A 23,934-nucleotide genomic window follows, 5' to 3' on the forward strand; every position below is an offset into this window, starting at 1 on the left:
GGTCACCCTATCCTTATGGAAGGTAGTGTAGGGAGAGCAGGCCATTAGAACTTGTAACTGATGCCCATCTGGCAGAGATAAGGGCCACCAGCAGTAGTGTCTTCCATGAAAACATTTGGAGTGTTGCAGCACTAGCTGGTTCGAGTGGAGGATGAGAGATTTTCCAGGATGACGTTTAGATCCCAAGGAGGTTGGATGGTTTTTCTCGGTCTGATGTGCAAGGCCCCTTTCAGGAATAATTTAGCATCTAGCCTGGTTAGTAGAGGGGGGGTGCTAATGGTAGGCAGGCAGAGACTGTTGATAGGTGGACTTTCACTGAAGAGTAATAAAGGCCAGCCTTGAAGAGTTCACACAAGGACTGGGGGGGGGGGGGGGTCTGCTTAACAGGGATACCTGTCCCTATGGAGACACCAGTTGGAGAATCTTTTCCATTTTGACAAGTAGGATCTCCTTGTAGTAAGTTTACTGGCCTCCCTCTGGACTACAAGCACGTCCTCTGAGTAGTGATGTCTGAAAGAAATTAAAAGTTAATCACCCAGAGTGTTACACTCAACATCTGCTGATGAGGGTGAATTAGAGTTCCCTTCTGTTGTGTGAGTAGGTCCACCTTGTGGGGTAAACTTGTGGTGATTGCCCTTAGCTAATGAAAGAAGTAGGGGGGAACCAGTGCTGCCTTGGCCAATAGGGAGTCACCAGCAAGATTTTTCGTTTGTCCCTCCTGATTTTCAGGAGGACTTTCCGAAGGAGAGGGAAGGGTGGAAATGCATATAGAAACCACCCCTTCCATGGAATGCTGAAGGCATCTAACCTTCAGGCAAGTGGAGAGTGGTCCTTGGTTTAGAATTTGTTTGTCTGTTCTGGGGGGAGGCAAACAATCTACTTGGTGTGCCACACCAGTGGACAATGTCTAGAAAGGTATCCCTTAGCATCTACTTGTGCTGTAGAGAGGATGTGCTGCTGAGAATATCTGCTTGTTGGTTGCCCTGGGAAGGGATGTTTGTTGCATGCTGTTTCTGGAGGCAAAGTCCCAAACTTGTAATGCTATCCAGCAAAGGAGGTAGGCCTTGGTCCCTCCTTGTTTGTTGAGATACCACATGACAGTGGTATTGTCTGTGAAGATTTGAAGGGGGGCCTGGTTGCAGGATAGGAAGAAAGGCTTTCAGGGCCAGAAGGACTGCTGTCATTTCCCTCAAATTGATACGTTTCTTTTGGAGGGTAGGATGCCAGGTCTCCTGTACCATGAAGCCCTTCATGGTAGCCCCCACCCTAGGTCTGATGCATCTGTATGCAATGTGCTGGATTGGGGTGGGTGGTTGAAATGGAAGGCATGGGTTCAGTAGCATTTGTTGAATCCACCACCTTAATTCTGCTTTGAGGCAGGGCAAGAGGGTGTTGTGACCACACATTCAAATACCACTGCAATTTTCGCATGTGCATTCTGGCCAAAGGCAGCATTGGGATGGTGGCTGCCATAAGCCCCAGGACTCGCAAGAAATGCCTTCCAGATATCTATTGAACCTGTAATAGGCTTTGGAAGCGGGTAGACAGGAAAAGAACTTTGTCCTGAGGAAGGAAGGCCCACATCAGGTCTGTTCTGATCCTGCAGCCCAGAAAGATTTTGTCCTGCTGGGGGGTTAAGCAGGATTTTTGGATGTTAAGGGTGAACCCAAGGCTCTGAAGCAGGGAAATGGTGAACTTCATTTGGTTTTGTAGGCTGTCCTCTCTGCTAGAATGAGGATGTCATCTAGGTAGGGACAGACTTGACACCTTTGGTTCTGCAAAAGGCTATAGCTGGAGCTAGGCATTTTGTGAATACCCTGGGTGCAGCAGACTAACCAAAGGGAAATGTTGTAAATTGAAAGTGTGAGCAGGGTCAGTGAAACGCACAATTTTCTGTGGGAGGATTTTATGGGGATATGGCTTCCTTTAGAGTGTGGCCATAAAGGCCTGGGCTGGCAATAGTGGGAAAAGGGTTTGTAGGGATAGCATTCTGAATGATGTAACTTTTAGGAATAGGTTTAGAAAAGACAGATCTAGTATTGGTCTCCAAGGGCCATCTTTATTGGGGACCAGAAAAAAGAAGTAAAAGCCTTTTCCTTCCCGTCCGAGGGACAAATTCTACAGTTTCCAAGTTCAGAAGGTCCTGCAGTACTAGAGGAATGAGGTATAGTTGATTTTTGGGGGGAAATGGAAGGCACCTTGTAGACCGCTTTTCCTTCTAAGACAAGAAATATCCATCCTGCATTATTGCCAGCATCCAGCGGTCTGAACTGATGGATCTCCAAAGGGGGAGGCAGTGGGAGAGGCGGGCTGACAAGGGAAGGTGGGCAAGGCAGTGACACATTGTTGGGTCCACTCCTGTCAAGAAATGGCTGTCTGAGTAAGCTGTGAGGCTGCTGGTCAGGAGGTGCTCTGCCTCCTGGTTCTTCTCCTATGCCTGGAAGAGGATGTGGTAGCAGATGGGTGTCCTCCGAACAAAAGCAGTCTTAGCAGGGTGATTTCTGTAATATTAAGGACTGGGAGACACTAGGAGGTGCTTGATGTCTTGAAGCTCTTTACTTTTCTCCTAGAGGTTTCTGAAAAGGTCTTCAGGCTGTTTACTAAACAGGAGGTTGTGGTCTAGAGGACAGTCTAGGATTTTTGACTCATCTGGTAGGGGTTGAAGGTGTAGCCAAGAGTATCTGCGAAGTACTACTGCAGAAGCGGTGGACCGTGCAGAGGACTTTGCTGCATCTAATGGGATGTCTGGCTACTTAAGAAGCCAGAGACAGTTTTGACTCTACCTTTGTTTTGATAGGGCAGTCAGAGGTGGATGACAGGAGAATAGAGGCTTGGGATACCTGGTTCAAAGCATATTTTATCATGTGTGCTTGACAGTTGATAGCTCTGAAGGCTAGGGTGGAGGAGGTATAAACCTTGCCTATCCTGTCCATGTTTTTGCCATCTTTGTCAGTAAGCAAAAGAGATGCTGAAGGAATCTGTCTTGACTGCTTGTCAGGGGATACAGCAATTACAGCTGGGTCTTCCAGGAGTGGTTTAACCAGGAATTTTTGTTCATCTGGAACCTTATAGAAACGGTCAGGTCTTTTAGGGGCAAGAAGTTGAGTCTGGGTTTTTTGATGTCAAGGAGAATGCATCAATGTAGGCAGGAATAACTGGTGGGATGGCTGAAGGCAAGGGAGATTCCACTTGAAGTAAAATATCTCTCTTTAGAGTCTGTCATTTGGGAAGTGTCCCATTTAAAGTATTCATCTTTGTGATGATCTCTCCAAAGGTGATATCCTCTGGTGGAGAGTTGTCTTCTATGGATTCCTCATCTGGGGAATAATATTTAAGTGGAGGGGCAATCTGAGATGAACAGGAGATAGAGTCATCTGAGGACGAATAGTAAAGACTCCTGTTCCCTTTCATGAGCAGTGGGAAGAGGAAGAGAAGTAGCTGAGGGAGGCCTAGGGCTGACAACTGGAATGGAGGAGGGTGAAGAGGGCAAGGGCCTAAGGGCCATGAAGGTCTGAATTAAGGAACTGGTGAAGGATTGCCAGTCTGGAACTCCTCCTGAGAGTGGAGTCAGGTGTTTTGTTTTCCAGCTTCCTTTTCAAAGGAGTAGTCTTAGGAGTTGGCCCTCGATTCAGGGGCCTGGGAAGGTGTAGGGGCTCCAGGCAATGGCATCTTGGGTCAGTCATCAGGTGTTATCTGGTTCCCCCCTCGACATTGATAGGGAACGATGTCGGAGCCAACTCTGTGGATGCTCTGGCAGTTACTTCCGAAGCGGCTTCCTCGAGGGGAGACAGAGTAGACTGTTCTAACGGACATTCCCTCAACTCCTAAATCAGAAGATGGCCGATTGCAGAGAGGCAGAGGAGTTGGGCCTTGGAACCTTGGCCATTTTCCATGGTGGTTCGGAGTGGCCGATTTGGGATCCATCATGTGCACTAGTTTGAGTCTCTGATTTTCTAAATATAGATTAAGGGAGGCCAGATGGCATCGGAGGGTCTTAGATACAAGAGATTGACAAATAGGGCAAGAGGTATGGTTGCGTTCTCTGCCTAGGCAGAAAACGCAATGGTCATGTTTATCCTTATGTGGAATCTGGCATTTACCCACCTTAGTTGACATCGGCTAACAGTAAAGCACAGCAAACCAAGCACAACAAAGAACTGAGACAATCCCCAATGAGGTACTTAGCTTTAGACATCTTCAAGTTTGTTTGTTTTTTGGCTTTTTCCAGGTAAAGGGATGCCACAGCGGAACTCCGGTCTGCTAATGATTAGCAGTAGATTTTTATGAAACGCCGAGTAGCCAGCTCGACGCCCAACCTTCAAAGAAGGCACGCCCATTTACGGACGCATGTCTTGAACGCTACCCAACTGCAGGGAGGACATGCAGACTCCACACAGAAGGCACTCCCAAGCCAAGCAGAGAATCGAGTGGGAGAACCTCTTGCTGTGAGGTAACAACGCTACCGCCGTACCACCGCAGCATAGCTTTAGACATCTTCAAGTAAAGGAGCTAAATGATCGATGTGATAGTTGACTATGGCTGAAAAGTTCTGAGGTCTGTGTGTGAAGACGTCACATTTAAGGTCCATGGTTTATGATCCTATGTGACACGTCCCACGCACCTACAGCAGCCAGGCTTAAGCTTTTGTACAGGAGCAGACATTCAGGTCACCCCACACGAAGAATATTGCAACATAGGAATAGGAGGACATCAATCACACAACTGGATGGGTAAGCCTCATTCTCCCACAGTCTATCCTGTTTTGCTCTTCTTGAAGCTGGAGTGAACTTTTAGTTTTTTTTTTGGCTAAACTTGCACTGGTATGCAGACTGATTGCAGAGTACTCACTTACAAACCTATAAGGAAGATCCCTCTAAAACCTCAGGTGCCAGGAAAAGCAGGATGTAATTACTGGGGTCATAACATATGAAAACATACACTCAAACCCACAAGTAAGGACAGAACCTCAAAATACGGTCAAAAACCAGTCTCAGGGGAAAAAAAGGAGTAATACTGACTGAACAGGGTTGGGAAAGGACCAAGAGCAAACCACTAAAGTATCTGCAAAGGGAAAAAATCTTTGGTTTGCATCCTTGAAATGAGGGTTACTAAACAAAACTCAAGCCTGAAACCCAGGCCAAAGAACAGGTGGCACGAAGAAAAACCTCAGAAATCTAGACAGAAGAGGGCCAAAGAGCTGGACTGAAATTAACTGTCACAGTGGTAGTTGAGGAAAAATACAGCAAGGCAAGCAATAGTAGAATAAGAGAACTAAATGTCACATGTCAGACAGCATATTCTTAACAGGTAATTAGTACAGAAATATCCACCAAGAAATGCACTCTTTAAAGGGGGAGGCGTTGCATAACAAAGTGCTAAAGCATAACACAGCTACATGTGAACCTAAAAACAACGAGCAACAGTTACTGCAGAGACTAACAGCCCAGAAATATTAACCAACAGTCACTGTGGATACAGAATGGTACAAAAACTTGGCACACAGCATAACAGACTGAGAAATCAACACTTCAGTGTCAGTAAGAAAAAATGCAGATACAGCATGTGGTCAACTGATTTGTAGGACAGTAGGAGTACAGCAGGTTATAAATGATCTGTCCAATGAGCTATCTGCAAAAAAACAAAAAAAAACCCTTTAAAATAATGCATATTGACTAGAAATGTAAGGTGGCTTGCTCTGACAAAAAAGTTATTTGCATTACTAAAGACGAACATTGTTAAGCATACAAAAATCTACACTCAAAGAAATTTCTCCCCATGTAGTTTAGAGACCCTAAACAGCCCTGCAACTTTTAAGGACTAAAAGAGCACAGGAAAAATACACTTAAATGGCACCAAAGGCAAGATGGGAGGGGATGATGACCAGGATTAAGATCTGTTTAGAAAGTGTTCCACAACTGAAACAGACCTTCAATGTAGATATAGAAGAGAAACCTGGGGTCAAAGACAAAGGATATTTTTCTTAAGTGACAAAAGCCTACACGGCTGAAGTTATCTTGAATTAGGTCCTTTGGAACTGTACACTGTTTAAAAATATGTGGCTAGAATGGCCTGGGAAATTTTTATGAAATAGGTTGAATACATGCTTGCTGGTCTTAGTCTTGGAGAATATGAAACTAGCAACATCAGATGTTACAAGATTCTTCCCATCCAAATCCAAAACAGAAACGTGGCTTATACAAGAAGCCAAACACACCAAACCTTGGGAGCTGCTGCGACCAGCAAACCAAACACGCCAAATTACACAACGGCCAGCAGGTTCTGTTCCAAAAGCATTTTATTGAAGAATGTACATAGGATATAAAAATATATCCTGCTCCAAACCGGTTTCGGTTACCCTTCTTCAGTGGAGCTGAAAAATATAAAGAAAGCCAAACACAACATCTGATTCCCTTTTATAGTGTCAGTCAACACAATAAACCAATCGAAATTCAAACACAAGTTCTTAATATTAAATGGGACCAGCACCCCATATTGTGAAAAAAAACAATTATTATATAAACAAATATGGGCCTTGCATAACAGCATACATACATCAAAAATAATATATATAGACCTAAATCAAAAATAAAATGAAAATAAAAATAAAAATGAAAATATAATGTACAAGATATCAATCACATAGTCAGACTCAAATATAAATATATAGAGCAAAATAATTGCTGATGTATTTTATAAACAGCAAAAAGCTCTACATAAATATAACATTAATAAGTTTTTATATAATATTCTGGTATTATATAAGATCATATCTATCATAATAATGCAGGGATATATATCACAAAAATTGTATCACAAAAAATGTACTATAAATGATCATTAATACCTGGCGGGAATAATGCACCCAAATGTATGATCCAATATTTCTCTTTTTGTGTCAAAATATTTTCCCAACCTTGTTGATGACTCCTATCACCAACAATCCTGTCAATAATAGTGAACTTGAATTTTGCCGTGGGATGTTTCATAGTATGTAAATAAAGGGCATTAGTAGATTTTTTATTTTTAATATTACTCCTATGTTCCCCAATTCTGATTCTAAGAGGCCTAGAGGTCTTGCCCACATAAAATGCAGAGCATTGACAGGTGGCAAGATATATAACCCAACTCATCGAGCAATTACCAAAAAATTTTAAATCATAGACTTTACTAGTGTTGGCACTACTGAAAGATTTGGATTTGTTAATATCCAAACAGGACGTACAATGTCCACAAGGAAAAGTGCCAATCAATTCTTTGCCCATAATGGTGAGCTGTTTATACCGTGCCCCTCCACTGCCATGATGTTTGAAATGTGAAAACATAGAGCCTAAAGTCTTTCCCTTTCTATAAGAAAATTGACAACGTGTCCCAAGGTGTTGTCTAAGAATATCATTAGCCATCAAGATATTCCAATTTCTCTCCACCACTCCTCTAATAACCTGATTATTCCTGCCATATGTAGTAACTAATCTCAAGACCTCATCCCCTTTTTTATCTTGATGATGGTCCTTATATTGTAAAAGCTGATCCCTGGTTTTTTTGTCTGACCAATATTTAGCAGATTTGATATCATACACAGCATACCCTCTATCATAGAATCTATTAAAAAGATCCAAACTGGCTATCTCATAGTCTTCCTGACTGGAATTAATTCTTTTGATACGGCAGAATTGAGATTTGGGGATGTTCCGGACAGTGTGGCGGGGGTGCATGCTCGAGGCATGTAGCAGTGTATTATATTCGGGATATTTCCTATATATTTTTGTGCCTAGCGTGTTATCTGGCTTCCTATATACACTAACATCCAAGAATTCAATATTGGACCTACTGCTATTAATAGTAAATTCGATGCCCCAAGGGTTACTATTGAGGTAGTCCACAAATTCTTTAAGATATTCCGCATCCGCCACACCATCCAACAATCATCAAGATATCTGCGCCAGATATCTATTTCTATGATGTAAATATTGTGAGATGTATCATAAATTAAGTATTCTTCTAAGTACGCCATGAATAGATCTGCGTATATGGGTGCAAAAGATGCACCCATAGCAGTGCCTTGTAACTGCCAATAGCAGTCACCTTGAAAAAAGAATACATTTTTATTCAAAACATGCTCACACATACAGATCAAAAGTGTATTAAATCCAGGCCGATATAAATTGGATTTCTCAAGCCAGTATTGTAATGCTTGAAGACCATGGGGAATACTGTGTATAAAGATTTTACATCCAAAGTACAAAGTAGCCAGTTTGGTTCTAGTTCCATCTCTGCTATGATTTGTAAAAACTGTGTAGTATCCTTAATTCTAGCTCTTACCTGAGTTAACAAAGGTTTTAAATATTCAGTCAAAAACACTGAGAGTGGTTCCGTCAAAGAACCATGACCAGACACAATCGGACGGCCAGGTGGGGAAGTCAGGGATTTGTGTATTTTAGGCAATAGATAAAGTATCTGTTTATTAGGATCCTTAACTGTCAAATGTTTAACAATAGTATTGGACAAAATACCATTTTCAACTGCACTACTCAGGAACTCATCAATCTCCTTTTTAAAAGTAGTGGTCGGATCAATGTCCATTTTCCTATAACATTTATGGTCTGATAATTGTCTTAATCCTTCCTGTGTATAATAATCCATATCCAAAACCACTACTGCCCCACCTTTGTCAGCCCTGACAATAGCAATGTCATTGTTATTTTTTAATTCCTCAAGTGCCTGTCTTTCAGTATACTGAATATTGTCTGACATAATGTTAAAGCCATATGGCGGAAAATGTAAATCCCTAAGTACTGCCTGTTGAAAGGCAGTAACATGCATATTAGCAGGAGGTAGAAATGTAGATTTGAGAAACCTAAATTCAGTAGATCTTTGAGCTGTATTATTTGTCTGATCTGAAAAAAATATCTTAAGGTTTAAACGACGGCAAAATTCCAAAATATCATTTACAGTTTGATATTGATCACAAAAAAATCCGGGTACAAACCCTAAACCTTTATTCAGTATTTTTTCTTGTTCCAATGTTAATTCAACCTTAGACAGATTAAGCACATTTTGAAAAGTAGTTTCATCTATCTTGGAAGTGGTTACATCTATTTTAGAAGAGCTTGCACTATTCCATCCATTGATTCCAGATCTGAACCTATTACGGTGTTTCCTCCCCCCTCGTCGTTTCTTCTTACCCCAAAAGGGGTAGGTATATTACTACTTTTTTTATAAGGTGAGAGGTCAGAGGTAATCCCCTCACTGTCAGTGGGGGAAGACTCATCACCCGAGGTGCTGGTATATGTCTGTTCCCTATTTTTAAGAATTGGTCTAGGTCGTTTCCTAGTTCTGGCACCACTCTTACCCACACTGTATGGAGGAATATTGGTTATCCTTTCGTTCAGGTACTGTTTACTAAAGAATAATAGGCCGTCAACATTTTTTGAAACTATCGTGGACATTTTTTGCATATTGAGAGGGTCGGCGTATGGAATGTGTTGAATGGAGCACAGAGACATTATGAATGTATTATGGACATTATTTTGACTTTTATTCTGTCTTTGTAAACCATTGTATTATAACCTTTTCGGGCTTTCTGTTCTATGCCCTGTGATACGGAAGCATGAGGGCCTCTGATTAATAATAACGACTCCTTTTGACTTGTATATTGCATTTCCAATTGGTCTAGTAACTAGGTTGTGCACATTATTAAGTGTTAATGTCTTTCATTGTATTTAAACATTTATGTGTGTGCAATGTAATTTGGAATGTAATTTGGAATGCCGTTTGGGTTTGGCCTAAGAATTTATATATTATTCTAGGACCGAATATATATATGGTGACGTATATTGTCTTTATACACAAATCAGGTATTCTGGGGTTACATTTGTAAGTCTGTATGAGGTATATTAATGCTTGTGTTTTCTATACTAGGAAGTGTTTTGGTATATCTTTCTGTACTCATTTGAGTACAAGATAGTGAGTGTGCCTCTTTTGCTGTTACATTTCTAGCCGTTGCCAGATATATATATTTATATGATGGTGGCTGGTCGAAATGGCATATTGTTTGATTATACAAGTTATGTTATAATCTACCATCTGATTTGCACTTAGTTATTTTGGGTTTATGATATACAATTGTGTTGATATATGGTGGGATTATGTCGGGACCATCTGGGGTATCTCATACGAATCTATAGTACCTAGTTTTAGACCATTTATTCACTAGTGCATTTTCCTATGGGATGCGTTAAAGTACTGGTGTATGAAAAATGGTGGGCTTGAACTAATGGTTATAATTTTGTCTACACTATCATAAGCTTATGTTTGGGGGTATGTTTGTACTCTCTTGGCATTACATTATTTTATGATTTGTTAACTAGTATTTGAAAATCGACTGGTTTGTGGCTCTTTAATTTGTAAATTGTCCACACTATATTGGATAGATTTTTTGTGATATTTAAGTGATCGTTTGGACTATGATGATGCCAGATAGTTGGATTTCTATTTTGGCATGGTCCAAAGGCCCTTTAGCTATATGGTAATATAAGGATTTATAATTTTTGATATACAATATAGGGAAATATTACCCTTATATGGTGTGTCATACATATGGGATTAGATTATGGATATATAGGTATGAAGCTGGATAGAATATCATATAGGTATTTTTATGCCTTTTGATTTCTATGGTATTTAAAAATTATTTCTTAATATTGGTATAATACATTATTATCAGTCTTATTATAAATATTAGGATATAAGACTGTGTTTTTTTTCATCAGATACCAATATTTTGAATCTTTTGCATTACCTATATTCAGTTGTTTATTTTGTTAAATACTTATACTCTGTTCATATAAACTATCAGATAGGAATTGTTATTTGAGTTTGAACTGTACCTATTTATCAGTCATTTGGTTACTGTGATATAGGACTGTATCTTTTGTAATTAGACATTTATATTTTGAACACCTTTTGTATTATTTATATTCTGCAGGTTTGAGATTGTTTATCTTGCTAATGTTTAGACTATGTTCCTAAAAATAATTTGATTGGATTTGTCATGCAATTTTTGAACTGAATCTACTCATTAGATATTATTATTATTCATCTATTGGCCATTTTTTAGGTCTTAATAAGGTTTTTTATTTACCTTGGATTTTGTGTCATTTGGTCAACATTGGTTAGCTGGACTTAGTGTAGTTGGTGTTTCCCCGAGTTACTGGTATTTTTACACGTAATAGATTCCATTACAATTGGATACAATTTATTCCTGCCTATTTTTGGCAGAGGTTATTTGAGGTTTTTTCCAGTTTTGGCACCACGTTCTTCCCCCCTTTTTGTTTTTGCTGGGACAGTTATTATGAATCTGGACAGTATATTGCAGGGTATGTGTGCTGATAGAGAAGATATCCAGGTCTTTGGACTGGAATCGATCTCAAGCAACAGTTCTATGGACCAACAGACCACTCTTTCTAGTGATGGATGCCAATTTGCATTTTGTAATTTGGAAAAAGCCCTTAAGGGGCTGAGAGCAAATATTTGGCATCTACGCCTTTTTAAGGCCTATTTACATAAAAAATTAGTACCACGTGGACTTAGAATTAAGCTAAAGCCCATGGTCAGCAGATCTGAAGAGAGGCTGACCAATGAGTGGTTTGAGGCAGTTCAAGAGGGATCCATGAAGTTTGTACAAATATTGACAGATTATTATGAAAGGACAATAGACTCAAATATTGTTGAGATTAAAGAGTTAAGCAGTATTTGTAAACAATTTGAATCCAACACTAATTATGTGCGTTGGTTGCCAATTTATCAAAGGAATTGACCCAGTATGACAAATTGACGAAAGAGAAAAGTTAAAAATTTCATAGGGATGTTAATGATTATGGGGGGACGTCCCTTTGGGCTTCAGAAATCAGTGAGATTTAAAGATATGTCTGTGGGTAAGAGTGGTGCCAGAACTAGGAAACGACCTAGACCAATTCTTAAAAATAGGAACAGACATATACCAGCACCGGTGATGAGTCTTCCCCCACTGACAGTGAGGGGATTACCTCTGACCTCTCACCTTATAAAAAAAGTAGTAATATACCTACCCCTTTTGGGGTAAGAAGAAACGACGAGGGGGGAGGAAACACCGTAATAGGTTCAGATCTGGAATCAATGGATGGAATAGTGCAAGCTCTTCTAAAATAGATGTAACCACTTCCAAGATAGATGAAACTACTTTTCAAAATGTGCTTAATCTGTCTAAGGTTGAATTAACATTGGAACAAGAAAAAATACTGAATAAAGGTTTAGGGTTTGTACCGATTTTTTGTGATCAATATCAAACTGTAAATGATATTTTGGAATTTGTTTAAACCTTAAGATATTTTTTTCAGATCAGACAAATAATACAGCTCAAAGATCTACTGAATTTAGGTTTCTCAAATCTACATTTCTACCTCCTGCTAATATGCATGTTACTGCCTTTCAACAGGCAGTACTTAGGGATTTACATTTTCCGCCATATGGCTTTAACATTATGTCAGACAATATTCAGTATACTGAAAGACAGGCACTTGAGGAATTAAAAAATAACAATGACATTGCTATTGTCAGGGCTGACAAAGGCGGGGCAGTAGTGGTTTTGGATATGGATTATTATACACAGGAAGGATTAAGACAATTATCAGACCATAAATGTTATAGGAAAATGGACATTGATCCGACCACTACTTTTAAAAAGGAGATTGATGAGTTCCTGAGTAGTGCAGTTGAAAATGGTATTTTGTCCAATACTATTGTTAAACATTTGACAGTTAAGGATCCTAATAAACAGATACTTTATCTATTGCCTAAAATACACAAATCCCTGACTTCCCCACCTGGCCGTCCGATTGTGTCTGGTCATGGTTCTTTGACGGAACCACTCTGTTTTTGACTGAATATTTAAAACCTTTGTTAACTCAGGTAAGAGCTAGAATTAAGGATACTACACAGTTTTTACAAATCATAGCAGAGATGGAACTAGAACCAAACTGGCTACTTTGTACTTTGGATGTAAAATCTTTATACACGAGTATTCCCCATTGGGCGGGTCTTCAAGCATTACAATACTGGCTTGAGAAATCCAATTTATATCGGCCTGGATTTAATACACTTTTGATCTGTATGTGTGAGCATGTTTTGAATAAAAATGTATTCTTTTTTCAAGGTGACTGCTATTGGCAGTTACAAGGCACTGCTATGGGTGCATCTTTTGCACCCATATACGCAGATCTATTCATGGCGTACTTAGAAGAATACTTAATTTATGATACATCTCACAATATTTACATCATAGAAATAGATATCTATATCTTGATGATTGTTGGATGGTGTGGCGGATGCGGAATATCTTAAAGAATTTGTGGACTACCTCAATAGTAACCCTTGGGGCATCGAATTTACTATTAATAGCAGTAGGTCCAATATTGAATTTTTGGATGTTAGTGTATATAGGAAGCCAGATAACACACTAGGCACAAAAATATATAGGAAATATCCCGAATATAATACACTGCTACATGCCTCGAGCATGCACCCCCGCCACACTGTCCGGAACATCCCCAAATCTCAATTCTGCCGTATCAAAAGAATTAATTCCAGTCAGGAAGACTATGAGATAGCCAGTTTGGATCTTTTTAATAGATTCTATGATAGAGGGTATGCTGTGTATGATATCAAATCTGCTAAATATTGGTCAGACAAAAAAACCAGGGATCAGCTTTTACAATATAAGGACCATCATCAAGATAAAAGGGATGAGGTCTTGAGATTAGTTACTACATATGGCAGGAATAATCAGGTTATTAGAGGAGTGGTGGAGAGAAATTGGAATATCTTGATGGCTAATGATATTCTTAGACAACACCTTGGGACACGTTGTCAATTTTCTTATAGAAAGGGAAAGACTTTAGGCTCTATGTTTTCACATTTCAAACATCATGGCAGTGGAGGGCACGGTATAAACAGCTCACCATTATGGGCAAAGAATTGATTGGCACTTTTCCTTGTGGACATTATGCGTCCTGTTTGGATATTAACAAATCCAAATCTTTCAGTAGTGCCAACACTAGTAAAGTCTATGATTTAAAATTTTTTGGTAATTGCTCGATGAGTTGGGTTATATATCTTGCCACCTGTCAATGCTCTGCATTTTATGTGGGCAAGACCTCTAGGCCTCTTAGAATCAGAATTGGGGAACATAGGAGTAATATTAAAAATAAAAAATCTACTAATGCCCTTTATTTACATACTATGAAACATCCCACGGCAAAATTCAAGTTCACTATTATTGACAGGATTGTTGGTGATAGGAGTCATCAACAAGGTTGGGAAAATATTTTGACACAAAAAGAGAAATATTGGATCATACATTTGGGTGCATTATTCCCGCCAGGTATTAATGATCATTTATAGTACATTTTTTGTGATACATTTTTTGTGATATATATCCCTGCATTATTATGATAGATATGATCTTATATAATACCAGAATATTATATAAAACTTATTAATGTTATATTTATGTAGAGCTTTTTGCTGTTTATAAAATACATCAGCAATTATTATGCTCTATATATTTATATTTGAGTCTGACTATGTGATTGATATCTTGTACATTATATTTTCATTTTTATTTTTATTTTCATTTTATTTTTGATTTAGGTCTATATATATTATTTTTGATGTATGTATGTATGCTATTATGCAAGGCCCATATTTGTTTATATAATAATTGGTTTTTTTCACAATATGGGGTGCTGGTCCCATTTAATATTAAGAACTTGTGTTTGAATTTCGATTGGTTTATTGTGTTGACTGACACTATAAAAGGGAATCAGATGTTGTGTTTGGCTTTCTTTATATTTTTCAGCTCCACTGAAGAAGGGTAACCGAAACCGGTTTGGAGCAGGATATATTTTTATATCCTATGTACATTCTTCAATAAAATGCTTTTGGAACAGAACCTGCTGGCCGTTGTGTAATTATACAAGAAGCCACCTGGTCTAGCACATAAATGATACTACATATGCAAAAATACTTAAATGTCACTAGGTTTAAAGGTGGAGTTGGAGTAAAAAATAGGGTACCAGAAGAAACTGCCAGTGAGCAGACAAATGTAAACTTCAAGGAACAGTATATCCAAGAAGAATGACAAAACAACTAAGCAACCTGCTCATGCCTGGTCTGAAATTAGAGTAGGTACATTCACCCGCTGCAAGGACACAAAATCCTTGGACACAGGCAACTAAAAAGCAAAAAATTGGCATGTCACTGTTCAATGTACAGGTGAAAATGGTTTTCCCTTGGAGGGGTGGTGGAAGAATATGTCCTCTCCTGTTTGGTATCTACTTTTCTGAAGTACAGGCTAATACAGAAGGTCTTTGGCTAACAAAGTTCACAGATGACTGCAAACTAGAAGCCATAACTGAAACTCCTAACAATGTGGACATCCTACAAAAGGGCCTCACTGAGACAGATGCCTGGTGTCAAAGCCATGGCCTCAAGCTCAGTGCCAAAAAGTGCATTGTCATCCCTTTTGGTAAAAACTATGTACCCATGAGCTACCACATAGGTGGTAGTCTACTTAACACCAAAAGTGTGATGAGATCTTGGGACACAGGAGGACAGTAGTCTCTCCTTTGATAATCACATCGCCACTGTACTCAGGAAATCCTTCTACGTGACACACCATCACAAAAGGCTTCTCATCCAGAAAAAAAAAAAAAAAAAAAAAAAAAAGAAGAGGTCACTGTTCCCCTCTACTTGTCACTCAGACCCATTAGAGAGTACAATGCCCCTTTTGGTATGCATCTCACAAGACATCTACAACTGGAAAGGCCACAGAAATACCTCACAAAGAGGATTACTGGTCTCAAACAGATGCCCTACGCAGACAGTCTCAAAAAACTCCAGCCTTACTCAGTCGCATATCGCCTACTCAGAGGCGATCTCTGCCCAACATACAAAGCTGTGTCAAATCCAGAGCTGTTGGACATGCTCCACTTAAAATCCCAATCCCTCCGAGCTGCATGATCTAGGGCCCTAAACCATGTCACCACAATAAACAGAACATGCTCGACGGATAGATTCCTGTCCCAGAGACTTCCCATACTCTGGAACAAATTTTTTTTTTATTTACATTTGTTGACCGGGAAAATCCGACTGGACACAGGTCCTTATATCAAACAAAGCTCCTCATTAGCACTCAAGAAAAATCTTGATGATTGGATGGGAAATAGGAAATTCACCCCAGGATCACCTCTGCTTCTCTGCACGACAGGGGCAAAGGAAATTTTTTATAGGCCCAAGGGCCGATAGCATAGTACCTACCTATAAACCTATTAGCACTCTTCAAGAAAAATCTTGATTGGATGGGAGGTAGAAAGTTCACCCTGGGATTGCCTCTGTGGCTCTGCTAGAGAGGGGCACAGGAAAATAATTTTCTTGGGTGGCGAAAGCCAGGGTACCTTTTTGGCTGGGCTTGTATGGGCCCCTAGGGCTTTTGGCCTGGTGCCTGCCTATGAACCTATAAGCACTTATGGCGGTCTGCCAAACCAGAAATGAAACAACCAGCATCAGGTTTACAAGCATAAATGACTAAGGGTATGCTCGCCAGTCCAAAAATACAGAAGGCATCAACATCCAAACGGCAAAGACGTGGGATATACAAGAATACCATGCTGCCCTTACCAACCACTGTCAAAAATGCAAGTCAGACAGTAAGAACAAAATGCTAACAGGCAGACATTGGCTGCCTGGGGACTTAAAGCTAGGAAACTAGCTACAGTGCTGCTGACTATCCCAAACTGAGCCAGAGATAATAAAAGTGACTTGTTGGGTCTTTCGGCTTTTCCCGGTTAGGGGTCGCCACAGCGGAACTCCGGTCCGCTAATGATTGGTAGTTGATTTTTAAGTGCTGAGTTACCAGCTCTGACGCACAACCTTCAACGAAGTTACCAGCCCATTCACGTATGTCTCCACGCAGAAGACACTAGCTGAGAATCGAACCGGACAGCGTCTTACTGTGAGGCGACAACGCTACCGCAGCACCACCACAGCGGGTTAGATAATAAAAGTGACTAATTTCTTTATTTCTGTAGTATAAAGTGGCTATTCTCAAATTAGCAACCCTGTCCCTTTGTCTACTCTTAAAAGGAAAGCAAAAGAAGCCTCCCTAATGCCTTCCAGGACAGATTCTATGGCTACAAGTTTCACAACGCTTTAAGACTTCTGGTGATAGCTCCGCAGCAATATGAAGAGGTAATGTGAATGAAACCCAGAAAGAAAGATAAAGTTGGGTTTCACCAGAAACTCCAACAGCTTAACTAAAACTATCACTAGAACTATGAATGCTAAGAAACATAAGAAAATGCTTCTCATCAAGATATAGTATGCATTTTTTTACTATAATCCTCAAGTAGAACGTAATGCAATGGACTACCTGTTGCACAACTGGACAGCAACACTGGTGTGATGCAATCAAGTGCTTTCAAGTTTATACAGCACCTCGACTCCTGGCAGTGCTAGTCCATTAAAGTAAGGAACCTGCTGCAACAGCAACTTAAATATTCTGTGAAAATAAAACACTCATAACTCTCATATTCAGACCTGATACACAATTACATTTTAAATCAACAGAAGAATAAATGGAAAACTAGCACAATTTTTCATTTTGTACACTGTTTATAACACATCGGAAATCACACCCAGTAAGGCTGCAGTTAAAATTACAAAGTGGCACCAAATTGCAGCATCATGTCTACATAACCACAGTTTCACAAAATAAATGTAGAAAAGTTTCAAACTTATGAAAACTGTACACAATTTGCTTTTATATGGTTCAACACAAACTTAACACTCATTTGCATTAAACTAAATGTTAAAATTTTAACTAAATAAAAGCAATGCAACATTACCAAGATGTAGATTATCAAGTAAACTGGTATTTAGATTAACAGAATTCTAATCTATGGTCTGCAGACTTCTAAAAAGAAAAAGAAAATACTGGAGGCAGCTCATTGAAACATGGATCATGTTTCTTGCCTACATAGAGATGCAACATTTAAGCGAAACTCACCTTAACACAACTGATTTGTTCTTTGAAGACTCAATTTAGCTGTATAACAAGGATATTTCAGACATTAAGGTCTCAAATTCAAAAACTGAAGAAATTACTGCAACATTCATAATCTCATATCAATTTAAAACAATTGAGAATTACTAACTTTCTATAAATCAGGAGGAAATATACCTGGCCATGCAGCCCAGTCACATGGCAGAGCAATGGAATCCAGCTAAACTCCCCCTCAATCTGCTACAACAGGGTACTGGGAAACGCTCTTTCTCCACTGAAAAGCTCCTCAGCACAGAACCACTGAATAACCTAAGACTATTACAGAAACTAAGTCAAAGGTAAAAACGGTCAGGAATAGGTGGAGGGCCTGTTAACCATGTCCAAAACACAGAACATATACATCAAAAACAGTAACTGATCTACAAAAGTACTTCCTTAACATGTCTATGGACAATGAATCTTCGCTCTATAACTTCTGCATTGGCTTATGCCATAAATAACACTGAGTGAGTGAAATGTTGAACAAAATAAAAAGTAAACATACTACACAATCACAGAAATCCCTCATTTTGTTAAAGTGAATCTTATGACTTGGTCTTCATGACTGCACTAACAGCAGTCCTGTTTCTATTAAAGGAATGGAGCCCAATGTGAGGTTTGGGGGGTGCAGCCTGCTCAAAAGTGTTGTATTGCAAGAACACGGAACACAGTACTAAAACGTGGTGAAAACTAAAATCCTATTTTCATACATACACACACAGCTACACTAATGCCAACTACTCAACATACAGTTTTACCTGTAAGGAGCTAATTACATTTGCTGGACAGAGTCCAAGCACAGAAGAGGACAAAGATGGGGTCAGCCAAGGAAGAAAAGAACCCTGAAGAGAGATCGAATAAAGTACAGCCGTGTAAGCATGCTTACCATCACAGATGTTGAAATGATCAATGCTGCAGTAACCCAAGCTATAGGGGTTACATCCTCGACCAGATGCAACAGCTGGCCAGCTCCAAAACGTTGGAGCACTTTCCATGCACACAAACAAGTCAGCTTGAGCTGAGCTGACTAAAGACTGGTTTGGGCACCAAGCCCTTCAGAACATTCATGCCAACTAATACAGGTCAGCTTAGCCCTTCGAGGACATTGCTAGGGATGGAAAAAAGGGGGTGGGGTTGGAGGCAGGAATCTGCTACTGCAGCAGTGATCACTTGAGCAACTTTTATAGTAAACGTACTTACAGTAGCCTACGCTACATGGCTAGACTACCACAGCTTAGAAATGAAATTGGAAGGGAAGGGGTCCAAAAACCCCTATAGAATGATCCCAGCAAAGCCTGTCCTCAACCTGGATAAGCAATCTAAGTGCTTTGTAAAAGTATGCACAACTGCCTTCACCCTGCCAGGAATATTTTTGTGGTGGGACTAAAAATAAAACACACTAAGATGGCAATTTGGGAAGAGTCCGCTCTGGACAGAGTTTGCCCCTTCTTACCATTACAAAAAATGAATGCAAGATCTTAAGTTTTTGTGTCAAGATGAGTTATCTGTGGCCATCCAACGTACGATATATGCCTTCTCCCTGTTAGGTTCTGGAACGAAAACAGGGAGATGACAACTTGGCTTACAGTAAACTCTGATACCACTTTAGACACACGGATTAGTTTGCAAAAACTGAAAAATTAGACAAGGTTGACCTACCATATGAGCCTGCAATTCTGATTCTCTTCTTGCATAAATCTGAGCAATAAGCAAAACTGTTTTCAATTTTAAAAATCCTAAAATCAGCTAACTCAAAAGGAGCAAGTGTTAGCTTCTCTTAGCACGTAATTAAGAGCCCAATAACTCATCACCCCTTTTAAAAACATTTTAAACATGAGACTTCATTGAAAGAGGGAACTCTATAGGCAGATATGCTGCAATGGCCAAAAAATTAACCTTAAAGAAATAAAAAAGGCTACAGTAACATGAAGTCAGAGAAACACTACCCTGAATGGGTTCTGGTTATGTTGCTGGCACCAACCAGCAAGCTTTTTAAATTTGCTAATACAGGATTTTCTAGTAGTAGGCTCTTCTGGCTCCACTAAGACCTGTTGCACATCCTCAGAAAAAAGGTGCCCAAAAAGGTATCAAGACCCTACCATCCAAGCAGTCAGCTGCAGTAGTATGGGGTGGGATGTATTAAACACCTCTGTTCTTGTGAGAACAAATCCGATCTAAAAGCTTGTGGTTAACTGCCCCTGGCCAATTCCAAATGGGAGAACCACTTGACAGGACCAGAATGGAGTCACTACAGTGAACTTTGGGGATTCCTTCTGAAACTTCAGAAGTACCCAGGAAATTAGTAGACCACAGATGACTCACGATACTTGACAGCCTTTATAAGGTGCATCATCTCTTACGTTTGTTTTTCATCTTTCTTGTCCTAGAGACTTTGCACGTTTACTCCCTTTGACAGTGCTCCTCAAGCAAGGTTTGTGACTGCTTTGGAGTAGAAGGGGAGAAGGTGAGACCCAGACTTGGGGATATTTGATGTCTCCACCAAGTGATTTTTTTTCACAGACCCCAGAGCCAGAATTTAAGACAATGGGTACTGGTGCTGGGGCCAAACACTTGAGATAACATTGTATCCTTCTCGCATGGAATTTCTAGACAGAAGATAAAAAAAAAAAAACAGAAATTAGAGGAATGAAAAATACTTCAAGAAAAACTTCAGAAGCATCAAATAAAAATTTGTGTTAATTAATGCAACAGATTTATGAAAAACATATAGACCAAGAAACCTTGCCCTGTTTGGGAAAAGAAGCAACTGAAATGTGAAAATACAAAGAACAAAATCTAGAGACTTTGGAAAGATGCTAAAAAAGTAATATGAACATGGGAAAAGAGATCAGATATGGTGCAATACTTATGCAAATGACAAAGCCAAATTAACACCAAAAAGGCAGTCCCAAAGATATTCAAGGAGAAATACACGCAAAGACAAAGATATGAAAATTTTCACAAGACAATAAGATCAAAAAGAGGGGACATAGAACAGAATGTATGGCAGAAGTAAAAAGGAAAAAAAAAAAAAGCTGAAGTTACGGAATACTTGCAAAGAAAGATTTAGTGCAGAAAGTCTAATAGGTTATATCACAGCATGATGGAACAAGTCCCAATGTAAGAAGAAACAGGAGACATCTGAAGAAATATGGACATGGGAAAGAAAGATTTAATATGGTGTAATTTTTGCAAAGGAGAAAGCAAAATTAATCAATACAAATAGGGCAGCACCAACGATATCTGAAAAGCAATACAGGCAAAGGCATCCGGACATGGAAAATTTTACAATACAAAAAATAAGAAAACAAAGAGGAACAGTAGGACAGACTTATAATGGAAACATTAAAGAAATAGAAAAAAGTTGCGTCTTACCATAAAGTTCCATTCTGCATTGTGGTGGGCTCAAGTCAGAGCCTCGGAACCAACTCTGCCGTTATTCCAGCTCGCACCTTCCAAAAACTCTTGAGCTAGGCTCTACCCATAATGCGCCTCAACAAATTACCTCAGATAGAGTTTGCAACAATAAAAGACAAGTATTAGATAATAGACCATATCTACATGTCCCTATCATGAAGCCAGTCTTTGGGAATATTCAGTCCACCAAGAGTTCTAAGGCAGGGGATGGATAGAAGGAAGGTCAAGGATTAGTCAAAATCGACAACACAGATGGAACATTATGGTACGATAACTTCTTTATCTGATGTTGTCAATCTTCACATAATCCTTGAATGTGGGACCTGAATCTTGGAAGGTCACATGGAAGAATATTCCTGAGCATCATCAAACCGAATGATGCATGTCCCCTAGAGACCTGGTCCACTTTGCAATAAGTAATAAAAGTATGAGGAGATATATAGCTGCTGCACAATCATCTAAGGAAGCTCTGGCATAAAAAAAACTGCAGAAGCTTCTACAGCTCTCGTTGAATGTGCCTTCACAGGACCTGGTGGGTAAAGGCCCTTTTTATTGTAAACAAAGGTGACAGAGTCCTTAAGTAATTTCACTAAGGTAACCACCTTAGATACTGGACTGCCTAAAGAGACTGTAGAAAAAGCAATAAACAGTTGGTCAGATTTTCTAATGTCCTTTGTTCTGCGAAGGTAAAAAAAGTAATTGTCCGCATGCATCTAGTAAGTGTAGACAGTACTCAACCCCCCCCAAATTAGAAAAATTAGGAAAAAAAGACGGGAGATGCAAGGTTTGATTGATATTTGACTCAAAGAACCTTTGGCAAAAAGGAAGGATTTGTCCCGAGAAACTGTGTCCTTATGAAATATCAAATATGGGGGTTTACAGGAGAAGGCTTGAAATTCTGACATTCTCTAAGCCGAAGCAATCCTCCGAGCGCACCTCAACCCCTAGATCGGCAGTTGGCGGTGTGTCGGGAAGCAGAGCAGCAGGCGAAGGCCTAGGAACCTTAGCCTTCTTGTGCGAAGGTTCAGGTGCGGCCTCCGATGCAGGATCCATCCTAAGGTATAACCATTTGAGGCAATGGTTTTCAAGATAGAGATTTAACGCTGCTAGCCGGCTGCACAAGGTCTTAGGCACAAAATTGATAAATAGCGCAGGAGGAGTGATAGCGTTCCCGGCCTAGGCAAAAAAAACACCAGTCATGGGCATCCTTATGGGGTATCTGGAGCCTGCATTAGCACTTTCCCTTTTTCTTGACATCAGCCAAAGGCTACAACAACCAAGCGCTAGCTAGAACTATTGTCAAAAATAAAATAAGGAACAGAAAGACATAAGCTTTTCCAGGCCAAGAACCAAGTAGCAAGTTGCTGAAGGTTCAAAGGGGGAAGAAATGAGAGACTGCAATACCAAATGCAAATGCCATGGAGCAGAGAGGTCTTTAAACGGAGGCCTGAGCATTAAGGTTCCTTTCAAAAAGGCTTTACAAAGTTTGTGACATATGTGATGAACCGTTGAAACCAATATGGAAGTCAGATATCGCAGCAAGATGCACCCGAATGGCAGAAGTTGATGAGTCAGACTCAGAGTAATGTTAAGTCATCTAAAACTTGTCTACAGGTGCCGTGTACAGATTATTAGTCAAGCAACCATTTAGAAAATTTTAGCCATTTGTTATGATGCAATTTTCTAGCTGAAGGTTTGTGGTGGGTCAGAATGACGCGTTGGACCGGGGAAGAATGATGGAATGCTGGAACTGGAGAAGCCACGCAGTGAGCCTGAAATGAAGATTCGGATGAACCATTCCCTCCGTGTGGGACAATAGGTCTGGAGCTGGGTCCAGTATCCAGGGTTTCCAAAGTAGATGAGGCAAAAGTAAGGAAAACCAGACTTGTCAAGGCAAGAACGGGGAAATGAGGAATATTCTGTTCGACCTGTTGGCTTTCTTTAGAAACTGACAGAGGAGTAGGGGGAAAGGCGTACAGTAGACTGGGGAGCCAATCGTGAAGGAGGCAGTCGCTGAGTGACTCCTGGAGGGGGGGAGGGGGGATAACTGCTAAACTTCTTCAGAGAGGTTGCAAACAGACTGCAGCAGGGTTGGCCCCAGTGGCAGAATATCTTTCCTGCCACCACTGGATTGAGACCACTTGAGGCACAAGGATGGTTCTCTGCTCAACCTGTCTGCAATCACGCTGGAGTTCTCCAGAATGTGTACTGCTGTTAGAAAGCCAATGGAGGAAATCGTCCATTGCCACACTCAGAGCTTCGATAAAGGGGGGGGGGTACGACTCGGTTCCCCCTTGTTTGATATACCAGACTACTGACATATCTGTTTGAATTGCAATCGTTCCAAAAGGGAGGATATCTTGAAATGTTTGCAACACTAA

At 40.0% G+C, this 23,934-nt stretch overlaps 1 protein-coding gene across 10 annotated transcripts in view; it reads right to left on the reverse strand.

Moving 5' to 3' along the window:
- Window positions 1-23,934, reverse strand: part of CPSF6 (cleavage and polyadenylation specific factor 6) — a 1,684,023-nt gene that overhangs the window by 523,597 nt on the left and 1,136,492 nt on the right. The window contains exon 10 of one of the 10 annotated variants that reach the window (XM_044088010.1): window positions 18,115-18,139. The exons of the other annotated variants lie outside the window; for them this stretch is intronic. The gene's annotated coding sequence lies outside the window, so the exon portion shown is untranslated. Of the gene's footprint in view, window positions 1-18,114; window positions 18,140-23,934 lie in introns of those variants that run through there. 10 annotated transcript variants of the gene reach the window in all.

This window comes from Protopterus annectens, chromosome 11.part0 (assembly GCF_019279795.1).
Source record: "Protopterus annectens isolate FY-2018-M chromosome 11.part0, PAN1.0, whole genome shotgun sequence".
Lineage (NCBI taxonomy): Eukaryota > Metazoa > Chordata > Ceratodontiformes > Protopteridae > Protopterus > Protopterus annectens.